A 12822-nucleotide genomic window follows, 5' to 3' on the forward strand; every position below is an offset into this window, starting at 1 on the left:
GCGCAAATTATAATAAAGCTATTGAACAATTGAAATCGCGTTTTGCTAAAGATAAATTGTTGATCCAAATTTATGTTCATGAACTTTTGAATCCTGTTTTAATGCAAGCAAAGAATGGAGAAAATTTCACTTTACAGGTTCTTTATGATAAATTAGAAACCCAGTTAAGAGCATTGGAGACATTAGGAGTGACATCTGAGAAGTACAAAGCAATGATGTACCCATTAGTAGAGGCAACTCTTCCAGAAGCTCTTATAAAAGAGTGGGAAAGAACACGTAGCAGAGTTGAAGATAAAATCAAGCCGAATATTTTGGGAAACTTGTTAGAATTTCTTCTATCGGAAGTCGAAGATGATGAGAGATTACAACTTGCTCGATCCGGTTTTGCGAAGGATCAAGAGCTCCAAATAATTAAACCGAAAGATAAAATTCCTACGACAGCTTGCATTGTAAAAAAAAACAAGCAATGCATGTTTTGTAATAAGTCATTCATAATACAGCAGAATGCTTTAAAGCTCCTGATATGTCGCTGGAAGAGAAATGAGAAATATTAAAGAAGAAAAGGGCGTGCTTTATTTGTTTGAAACCAGGTAATAATTCGAAGATTTGCAGAATCTATTTGAAGTGCATTGTATGCAAGAAACAATATCGTAGTATTATGTTCCCAAATATAAATCAAACAAAACAAAATCAATCACTTGAATTAGAGGCCAAGATTCTCTTGTCACCAAGGAATTCTTTTACATTATTGTTAACTGTATTGGTGAAAATCATCAATAAAGACAGATCTTTAATTATCCCAGGATTATTCTATACCGCTGCTCAGAGATCTTTCATTTATATATATATTGTAGATAAACTGGGATTGGAACCAGTAGATCAAGAAATGTTAAATCACAGACTTTGGGGGGGGGCAATGAAACTAAACAAAAGTCTAAACATAATGTTTATAACATGACATTGCAAAGCTTGTGTTCAAATTTCAGGCACAACATTTCCGTTTTAGATGAAAGGAAAATATGTGGTGCTATTCCTCGGGTGAGTAATCCCCATTTTGAAGAGAAAAACGTATAAAATTAAATCATACAGGAAGACATTATTAATAGGAGCAGATTATCTTGGTGCATTACTGACAGGAATTTTTATCAATTGAACACACTGTAAAAATTTAGTAGTCATAAAAACAAAACTTGGTTGGACAGCTTAAAGTAAACAAACAGGACAATCAAAATCTTTGGATAATATTATTTACGTTACCAATTTAGATTTGACGGAATTATGGAGCCTAGATGCCATCAGTATACGAGATTCTGTAGAAATTAAGTCAAGGCAGGTAGCCGATGAAGAAACAGTTGAATTTTTCCGTAAAACTATTAAAAGAAATGAAGACAAGAGATATGAAATATGTTTGCCATGGAAAAGTGGATATCTAGAGTTAGAAATCAATAAAGAATTAGCCACTAATCATTTGATGTCAACTACAAGAAAAATCTTATTCGATCAGAACATTTAAACGAATATGAGGATGTGTTTAATGAGTGGATACGAGAAGGAATCATCGAAGTTGTAGATAGAGATAAGAATAAAGGACACTATTTACATCATCATCCTGTAATAAAGACTGGAGATACAACTACAAACATTCGCCCAATTTTCGATGTCTCAGCAAAAGACTAAAGGAAATTGCTTAGAAAAAGGAGCAAATTTATAAGAATTAGTGCCAAAATTGATACGGCAATTTCGTAAAAATGCCATTGGAATAACATCAGATATTAAAAAGGCTTTTTTTACAAATCAGCCTGAACCCAAAGGATAGAGAATATTTTAAGTTTTTATGGTGGAAAGATTTTTCAAGACGAGAGGAATTGATCACCCTGAGACATTGTCGAATGGTATTTGATGCTTCTCCTATGACATTTTTACTTGAGGCAACGATAGCTCATCCATATGTAGCGATAGCAGGGGGACAAGGGGGCAATTGCCCTCCTGTCGGCAGCCTCTTGCCCCCCCCCCTTCCCCCCCGTCGGCGAGAAATTCAGAGTTTTGTCGGCAAAAGTGTTCACCATTTCATAATGGTTGTAGAGAGTTGAGCATTATCGAATATGATTATTTAAAATCATCTTAAAATTAATATATTGTAAACAATCGAAATATCCAAGCAATGGTTCAAGTGTTTTGGCCATATTTGGCAAAATCAATTGGACGGTTGGTCAATAATATGCCGTATTTTGCGGACAATTTTTGATAGACCGAACGAAGAACTGAATGCAATGGATGTCGGAGATGTTAAGTTGGCAGATTTTTAGAAATCTGATTCAAATGTCATTCATTAAGCTTATAATTTGTACTGCATTTGGCAATATAACCGACAAGGTAACAGGTGAATAAGATATCGACGAGGTGATATTCTCATTTTGCTGGCCATTTTTTGTCGGCCGACTCTGAATTCAATGCGGTTAATGCCGAAGACGTTAAATTTGCAGATTTTCAGACATTTGATTGAAATGTCATTCACTTAGCTTATAACTTGCACTAGATTTGGCAATATATCCGACAACTGAATAAGATACCGCATTCTGCCGATAACTTTTGGGCGGCCGACTATGAACTAAATGTGATGAATGTCGAAGAATACATCCACAGATTTTCAGACATTTGATTCAAATGTCGTTCATCAAGCTTTTAATTTGCACTACTTTTGGCAATATAACCGACAAGACGACATGTGTATAAAACACAAGACATGTCGCATTTTGTCAAAAAATTTTGATCGGTTGACTAAGAATTCAATGCGAATGGATGTCGACGAGTCCAAATTCTCAGTCATTTTATTTAAACGTGATAATGTTCATTCCGCATATAATTTATACTGTCTTTAGCAGAATAATCAATTATTTTGCAAATGAATACGGCGTCACATTTTTTCCGACTAATCTTTTATCCTTCGGCTTAGATTTTATCATAGCATATCATTTTATAGATTACTAGCCGCCTTTGGCGACCAGCCGGTTCGCCGATCTTAATGCTCCTTAAAATTTCAAGTTACATACAAATATTTTATGTGTTTTCAATTGCTTCTTCATCAAAATATTTTAAGCTTCAAATTTTGATAGTCATATAATTCACTCATACTTTTAAAACGATCTTAAGCCATAATGTTCTCTCTCTCTCTAATTTTCAATCCGCGCCCGTAGAATTAAAGTGGCAATGATTAAACTGCAATCAATATAAAAAACATTTTTTACTGAAACCACGATTTTTTTTTTTAAATATGAGTACTGAAAACAGAATCGTTCAGTATTTAAGTCATACGTGGACTACAGAATAATTTTCATAATTTATGTAGTATCTTAAGAATTATTCTACAAAGATTCATCATAAAATTCAGTTTTTAGTATAATTTTCAAAAGAATTTAAATATATATTTTTTATTTTGTTTTTGTCTATAAATATACTTAAAAAGTTATGAAATCTAAATTTTATACAGTCCTTTAGTCGTAAGGGATCATATTATCGAATATTCTTGACACTGCAATTTTTAATAAGTAAACGATCTATCTTTTGCTGTCAGATATGATCGATTTATGAAGTTTTGAATAGAATAGTTTAGAACAATCAACATTTTTATAATCCTAGGCCAGTAATTCTTGAGGAACCCTGGATGCTGATTGAGATATCATCGTTGAGACGGTCGATGAAGTGGTCTAAAATCACCCATTTTTATTAATAGTGATATTTAAATATACATAAATAAGTCAGTTTTAGAGACTAATTTAGTTGATTGGAAATTAACTGTTTTTATTTTAAATATTTGTATCTCAAGAATATTTTGTTAAATATTCTTGAGGATCACAGAGCAGAGGATATAGATAAACATTCGTCATTTATTAGAGTACTAGCCGCCTTTGGCGACCAGCCGGTTCGCCAATCTTAATGCTCGTTTAAATTTTAATAATTAAATAGGTTGAACCGGAGTTTAACCCCCTTCTTCGCCAAGTTGCGATAACGCGCCAAAGCTGGCAATCTTTATTATGCACTATAATTGAACATCTGCTCAATGCCGTTGTTGGCTATTTTTAAAAATTGCGCCAACCAGGGGGTTAAACTCCGGTCGTACCATTAAATATTTTACGCAATTCCAACTTTAATAGATTCTTCAGCAAAATATTTTAAAACTTCAAATTTTGATAGTCATATAATTCACTCATAATATTATAAAGGCCTTCAGTTATAACGTGATATGTATCTCTCTAATTTTCTGTTACCCCTCGTAGAATTTATGCTTTAAATTAAAGTGTAAATGATTAATCTGCAATTAATATAATTATATTTTTTACTGAAACAAAGCATTTTTTTAATAATATGATTACTGATAATAGAGTCACTGAGCGTTTAAACTTTATGAGCACTAAAGAATATTTTTCTTAATTTATGTAATATCTCAAGAATTTGTCAACAAAATTTTCTCAGATTCATCATGAACAGATCGATTTATTAACAATGTTTAATTTTAAATGCATCAAACACTAAGAAAATAAAATGAATCGTTTAAAATAATCGGTCGAAAACAGGTTTAAAAAAACTACTTAAAAACGATGTACTTAAAACTATAAGCCAGCGATTCTCAACCTGAGGGGCGCCCCCCCTAGGGGGCGCGAGCACACTACAGGGGGGGTGCGAGAATATCCAAGAGAAAATATTATTTAAGAAAATTGATTAACTGATTGAAAGGAAAGCACACATACACATAGAAAACAAAATACATTTTGACATATTTAATAACATATTAAAGTAAAACAACTTACTAAATCAAAACTTATTTAATCAAAACATACTAAATTAAAAACAAATTTAATAATTATTAGTGTCTTGCTTGGGCCTGTCTTGCAAAGCAAAGTTTTTCGAAGGAAAGCTTAATATTAGAAATAGCCACTCTCAGTTCTGTAATTATATTTGGCCGAGATCCATATTTTGACTCCAAAGAAGCCACAGCAGGAAATCCAGTTTCACAAAGGTAGGACTTTGAAAATGGTTATAGAATGCGAAATGCCCTTGTTTTTAGAGCAGAAAAATCGTCCTCTACTCCTACCCAAAATTCAAAAAAGTGATTTATTACTAAATTGTCTTTTAGTTTTGCCACTTGTCGTGAAATCTATGAATTTTTTCCCCTCATCAATTGAGAGTTCTTCGGGAGTTTTATGAAACGGATCACTAACCCACTTGTAACTTGCTACCAGTTTGTCGTCAGCAAGAAAATACTTTTTAAAATTCTTTGCCAGAATGGCTATTACGTGTTCTTCTTCAGCCTTGTTAGTTTTAGTACAATTGTTAGGTTTTTTTTTGCTTTAAATTTCTGCTTCACAATTCCAAATTTCTACAAAAAGCATTCACATTATCGCTCGTATCCAACATATGTATATTTGCTCCTTGGAGTTGAAGATTCAAGTTATTTAATTTCTCGAATATGTCGACCAAGTAGCTCAATTTCATCAAAAAATAACCATCGCGAAAATTCTCGGCCTCCGGTCTCTTTTCTTCTAGGAAAATGGCGATTTCTTCTCTTAATTCATAAACACGGTGCAAAAATTTCCCAAATGATAACTATCTTGCCTCGCAATAAAATAGTAATTCTCATGTCTTTACAAAGTGCGGAAAAGATTATCGATTTCAGGGGTCTCATTTTTATATAATTTATTACGGTTACAACCGTAGTTAACACAATATTCAGAACAGGACTCATTTCTTTCGAAGCCAAAGCTTCTCTGTGGATCATGCAATGTGTCCAGACGCACTGAAGCGATTTCTGTTTTACAAGTGCTTGTATACCTTGGAATCTTCCGGACATTGGACTGGATTTTAATTTCGAAGAATTATCTGGGTTTGTTGACGTATTCACTATGAAACGTTTCCAAATGTCGTTTAAGTTTATTAGGTTTCGTGCTTTCTGTAGCCAACATTTTTGAGCAAATGATACACGGGAGCCTTTCTTCTTCATTTACTTCGGTACTGGTAAACCCAAAATTTAAGTATTCGTGAGAATATTTTTTTGATTTTATTTTCGGAACCACGCTCGTCTGTGTATTTGTTGATGCTTGACTATCGTCTAATGCTCGCTTATTTTCGCTTAAAAATTTATCCATGAGTCTACATAAATCTGCTGCTGTGAATATTTAATATAACTAATTGCAATTAACACGAAAACATATATAACATACTATTCATGATAGATTCGATAGCGATAGAAAGATCGACTCGAATGAGACTAGCTGGAATTGAAATTTGCGTTAAAGAAAGTTTTCCTTCATTCTATGAGAAAACATATGCTCTATGCATGCTCAAGACGGCATCGGTCGTGAGGATTCCCTTCCAAAATATTACTTATTTCTTTCTCTTCTGTTTAGTCATGCTTCTGTTTAATTTCTTTTATTATTCGAAAAAAAAAATGTATTTCCAGTTTCTAAATTTAGTTCACCTCGTATAGGTTAATTTTCATTAACGAATTTTTCTACTTTCATATTCTTTTAACGTTATCTCTCTGTTTGGGTTTTATTTCAAATATAATATTTAAATTTTACCCATTTTCATTCGTTTCATCTGTTTACCGCCCGCTTCGCAAAATTCCAAATATGATTTCTCGCCAACGTTGGCTCGCTTTTACTCTTGTGTTGGTAGTTAGTTAAAAATAATTTAAAAACAGAATTCAAAATAATCAATATACATTACTGTTGTATACATTTTATTGTAATCGGGGGGGGGGGATCTTAATTCTTGCTCGTTGTTGCAATACTTGCTTAATAAATATTTTAGGTGGGGGAATAAGCAGAAAAATCAGTTTTCGGTAATCAATATTTTTTCTAAAATTAGATCACAGATAAATTAAATCTCAAGAACCTCATAAAAAAATACTCAAATATTGACAATTTTTTTTACGGTTAGTAAAAGAAACTGAGAACCTTTTTTTTTTTTTACAAATACCTTTATAAAGTCTTAACAACGAAAAAAAAAAGATCAGCATCTGAATAAAAAAGAAATTAAATAATACTTAATTTCCTTTAATTAAATGTAAAATTAATTATTATGAGTTATTTTGAAGCCAAATTAGAGATATTGTGCTTGCCTCGTGTCGGATTTGCCTTGGCCCCCGTCGGAAAATCTCTGCCGCCACCTCTGGGCGATATCTTATTCACTTGTTGAATATATTGACAAATCTAGTGCTAATTATAAGATAAATGAACGACATTTCGATCAAATGTCTAAAAATCTGCACACTTAACGTCTTCGACACTCACCGCATTAAGCACTCAGTTGGCTGACCAAAAATTGCCAGCAAAATGAGAACTATCACCTTGTCACTATCTTATTCACTTGTTACCTTATCGGTTATATTGCCAAAAGTAGTTAATTTTAAGGTGGTTTCTAAATAATCATATTCGATAATGCGCAATTCTACAAAAATTCTAAAGTGGTGAACACTTTTGACGATTTCTCAATCTCTCGCTGACGGGAAGGGGGAGGGGGCAAGAGGCTGCCAGACAGGGAAGCAATTGCCCCCCTGCTGCCGCCGCCTCTGGACACAAAAGGAAAGTGTTTGAAATTTTTCCCCTGGTGCATTTACTAAGACATTTTGGAAAAGGTTTCTTTAACACTTGTCTATTTAAAAAAGCGTTACTTAGATATCTTTGAAGTCATGCTGTAGATGTTATGGATTTTTATCTCTTCGCTCGGAATATGAGAAACAAAATTGCAAACAATTGTTTTAAGCGCACGTTAGAAATAATTCAATATAAAAGTGGGATTTCGATCAGAAAATAGGAACTAATTTTAGAATAAAATAATATGGGCTAATTTTAAATGAAAATTTGGCAATAATTAGGATTTAAAATATGTGAAGAGATATCACTAGATGTTCAATCACTGCAAGACATGTAAGTACGTCGGTGCCCTTCGGCAGCCAATGCTATATTGATATCCATGAAATATGTTGAATGAAATAGAGATAAATCTTGTCACACGGACACACACACATTTCTTCGTTTTTTAATGATTTTATTTCAAAACATGTATTTTTGGATCAGTTTCTTAAAGGATAATTAAAATCAAAAGGATTTTAAAAGAGCAATGCAACAGTAAAATATACAATTGTAAAAACTCTACATGCGCATCAATGATAAATATTCCATTAAATACCTATAAACACTGAAAACGAAAATTAATTTTGCGCATCAATCATTGTATAGCGATTTATCAAAAGCCATGATTAATCCTTATGATAACAATAAATCGAATTTCTTTTTAACTCATACCGACAAAGTGAGATTTCAGAAATATCGATTTTTTTTCCTCTGTATATCGAAAATCGACACGGCAGTTGTTGAAGCTCCAAATGACCACTTTCAATTCCTTGTTATTTCCAAAAGAAAAATTCAATTATTGCCTGTGAGTTTCATATTGTATATAATCATCACTATTTATTTTTTTCACTCAGACATCAAAATTTTTTTATATAACCTGTTTTCCTTACATTCTTTGTGTTCAATGAGCAGTTATTTTTCAATAATTTTAACCTTCAATAGACTTTGTGCAGAGAATAAAATGATTTCTAAAATTTTCGAAACATTTATACTTAAACGAGATGGTTAAAATCTAGTTATATGTAAAAGGAGCATTCTAAGCTTCTAAAGATACTAATTTCCAAAGATTATTTAATTTATCATCAGTAACTGAATTTAAGCAAACTATAATGCTTAGTTTTAAAGTGAGGCATTGATGTAAAAAAAACAACAATTACAAATGATATTAGTCAAATTGCACAGTAATTTGAAATAGTCAGTTAAATCGTAAGAATCATGAACTTAATTTGGAGATATATGAATCATTGCATTTTTTATTCTTGCCATTTATTGCGGAACTTATTATTCTAAATAAGAAGTGCTTTTCTCTATTTTGATCTCATAAATAGCGAATTTAAAAAATAGGCTCTTTCAATAATCTGTTCTCTGGGACACATGCCAAAAATCTGAAGTCTGTTTATCGATTCGCGAGTCAAATAAGTTTTTTTCGAAAAATTTCAAAATTGACAACAATTAAGAAATAGATAAACTGCCATAAAACAGCTTCCCGTAACAATTATTGTGGCAAACCTAAACGGTTAGTGAGTAGGGATAGAAAAACTTCCCCAATCCTGGCGTAACTTGCCGATAAAATTCTTTTGATTGGTTGAATGAATTGGAGAAAAGGCCCATATCTTATCATTACATTTTGAAAAGTGTCATACTAGAGCATCAACATGTCGTACTAGAGCAGCGTTACTAACATCGTTTCAGTATGCCAATTGGGCGTCTGTTACACATTCGATTAGTTCCTCCCGGGTTTGGCGCACATGCGGAAAGAAGCTGTGAAGACTGTATTTAAACGCTTGTTTCTGACTCGAAATATGAATTTCTAAACGAAAATACTGAATCTTGAAAATTATATTAACAATTCGCCGGCCTGTCAAAGTATCTACATTTTGTTACAGAATTCTTTATTCTCATATTCTTGTTTTCGATAAGATTTATAATCAAATCCAAATTATATTATTATCTACATCTTTCATTTGTAATTTTGTGTTTATGTTTAGTGAATTAGAAATTTATAGCAAGCAGCTATGTACATTTTTGGGTTAGTGTGAAAATTTGCCCATTTATTATTATTATTTTCCTTGTAGCTTTTTAGTTATACTATTGTAGTATGCAAGTCGATTTCAAATATATGCAGGAGAATGCGTCGCCGATTTTTGAAAGCGGTAAGCGATTCTTCACGTTATTGTGCTATATTAATTTTTATTTGTATATAATGTGAATAATTGTTAAATTATTAAATTTAATTGTCATGGTTCGCATTGACTCAAGCAAATGTCACTATGTAACAACCCTTTGATAGGATCAAATATTCCTTTTGCACATTTTTTTTTTTTTTCAGATTTTTGAATGCTCTAAAATTTCTAAATATAAATAATCATTTGTGAAATCATTAGGCTCATGTGAACCCTTTAGTGACTTGTCACCACAAAGTTCACATGAAATCTTTTATGCTTTGGAGATACAAATGATAACCAAATGTTTATTTGTAATCTTTGCTTGTTTCATATTTTGCCAGAAAGTTCTTTTAGAGTTCCAAAAATTATTATTTTGGACAGTTAGATGCTAAAAGCTAATATATTTATTTAATCTAATCATGATATTGTTGTCGAGCTTTGCTTGTATTAAAACTTGCGGTTTTGTACTGTCAATAAATATATAAGTATGTTCTGTTTTTTTTTTTTTTTTTTTTTTTTTTTTCCTTAGTGTCTGTTTTACCCATGGTTTATAATGATATGAGCCGTTTATTTTGAAAATGGGGCAAGTCCATTTTTTGTTATTGCGAGATATTTAAAGTTTTGTATTTCAATAAATTTAAAACTATTGGTAAATATTAATAGATATATTTTGTGGTTCCAGATAATGTAGGTTTATAATCCAATAGTGTTTACAATGCTGACTAAAAAAAATAAGAGTTCCATTATAACGAAATGAACTTGCTTCACTTTCAAAATTATAGAATTATTGCAATCATTCATTTAATTGGGAAATAATATTTCATTTGCATCAGCCATTTTTTAAGAATAATAACAAAATACTATTTAAATTTTTATAAATATTTATTCATTTGATGAAAAGGGAAACAAAACCAAGAATATTCTAGTTGAAAATATAACATAACAACAAACAATTCAGTTTTATTAAGAATTTCAATGAAATTATGTATTTTAGTTTATACGTAGGTATAGTCAATTTGAATTTCATTCAAGATTTAACGTTTTAAAAAATTCATGATGAACGGGAGGTATATATGGTATTAAATCCATTATATCTTTGTATTTTTCAGATGTAATAAATCTCCTTTTTTTCTTACATAAAAGATAATTTTATATTTCTGAAATTAATTGAAATAATTTACCTTCCTCGTTGTGTTGACAAATCGATAATTTTTAAATTCAAAATCTCGTTCTATCGAAGTTTTGTTGAACATTTGTATGGTGCATCCCTTGTAAATCTGATCCAGCATATAGTTAATCAATTCACGGTTTCTCCATCGGGTTTTTTTTTTTTTTTAATTTCTTTTTAAAACTGCTTTTTCCAAAGGTTGGGTTGAAAATAAATTTCAATGTTTAATTTCATGTACTAAAAATTTATTATGACAATTTTGTATTATTTTATAGTAATCCTGGGGAATATGCAAGGAACTGGTTTCTGGATTGAATAGTTACTGGATAGTTCCACTCCAAGATCACGATTGTTTGATAGAAATGAATGTCCTAGCAATAAATATTTGTGTTCAATGATATTTATTTCGTTATCGCTGGACTGAATAAGCGGTGGTGGAAGTAAACATTATTATCAACACACAAAATTAAAATATACTTTTTATTATTTATAAAATACTGTACAACTACTGATTTTCAATATCAAAAATAGATAAATAAAAACACTCTAGATATCAGACATGATGTCAAACGGCCATATTTCCTTCATCATAGAGCAACCGGAGCTAAATTTTGCCGTAATATAGTCGGTCAAATATAATTTCAGTCTAAGATGGACATGCACCACTTTCAAAATAAACAGATTTGCAATACTGTTAAGAGCTAAAACTTCCATCTTCAAAATACTAGAATCTAAATATTTTTTTACTATAAATTTTTTACTCATAAAAAGTTTTATCTATAATTGCCATTATCTCCATTTTTTTCAAAAATGGACTTGTCCCACTTTCAAAATAAACGGCTCATATATGATACAATTCTTGAGCAGATATTTGTATGTTGAGGATAGTAAATAAATAAACAAAAGTTGTCCTTTATTTTTATGTATATTTTTTGTTTGAAAATTTTTTATATTAGAAATGTCATTGGATATATTCTATTTCTCTTGCTTACTGATGACCACCGATATCTTAATGGTAAATACGTATCAAGAAATTTTCATTCTCTTTTTGAAAATTAAAGTAAAAACTTCTTGCAAATGTTTTACTTTCATGTTGGATAATTACAGATTATCAGTAATCAATAACAAATTTTGCTTTTGATAGCATGCAAAGGATGCTTGATATCAATACTCCATCAGAAGGAGATTCTGGAATATTCGCTTCTTCTAACGATCACCAATATCTTCTGAGCTAATTGCTTATTGTAAGAACTTTATAAATTACTTATCCCTTCTACTTTTCTATTTTTATACTCAACCCTATTTGTGGAAACTAAGCAGTGACACTTGTCATGGATTTGCTTTTCCTCATTAGTATAAAACAGGTTTGATTTTTTGTTCAGTTGACAAAAGTTTCTTTTATTTATTTCTTTTTTCTTTTTACTTGAAAATAATTACATGATAAAGGCAGTTATATATTCAGTACAAATTATTCTATTGTTAAATTACTGACATACAGATTTAAAATCAAAGTTAAGGTTGTGGAAATAAAGAAACTATTATGTATATTAGCGTGTAATAAAAATATGGGTTGTAGTGATAGAAAATATTAAATACCTTATTATACAGAATATTTTTATATGTTATGTAATACACTTTTGGTATATTTTATTTCATCAGAAAGCTATTTAGAATATATTTTAAAATCATTGCATCTTATATTTATTAATAATGGAAATATATATAAATAAATTAGATAATCTGTTTATGATATATAATCTTTACATGGCCTTTTTTTAAAATTAAAGTATAAACTTCTTGCAAATGTTTTACTTTCATGTTGAATAATGATAGATTATCAGTATTCAAGAACAAAATT

The 12822-nt window shown here is 30.7% G+C and overlaps 1 long non-coding RNA gene across 1 annotated transcript; it reads left to right on the forward strand.

Annotated features, from left to right (window-relative positions):
* The first annotated feature begins 9427 nt into the window (after positions 1-9427).
* On the forward strand, positions 9428-11776 carry LOC129959086 (uncharacterized). Its single transcript, XR_008783391.1, has 3 exons — positions 9428-9497; positions 9707-9784; positions 11240-11776. It is a non-coding gene; the product is annotated as an uncharacterized LOC129959086 (long non-coding RNA).
* The last annotated feature ends 1046 nt before the right edge of the window (positions 11777-12822 follow it).

This window comes from Argiope bruennichi, chromosome X1 (genome assembly GCF_947563725.1).
Source record: "Argiope bruennichi chromosome X1, qqArgBrue1.1, whole genome shotgun sequence".
NCBI classification, from domain to species: Eukaryota; Metazoa; Arthropoda; class Arachnida; order Araneae; family Araneidae; genus Argiope; species Argiope bruennichi.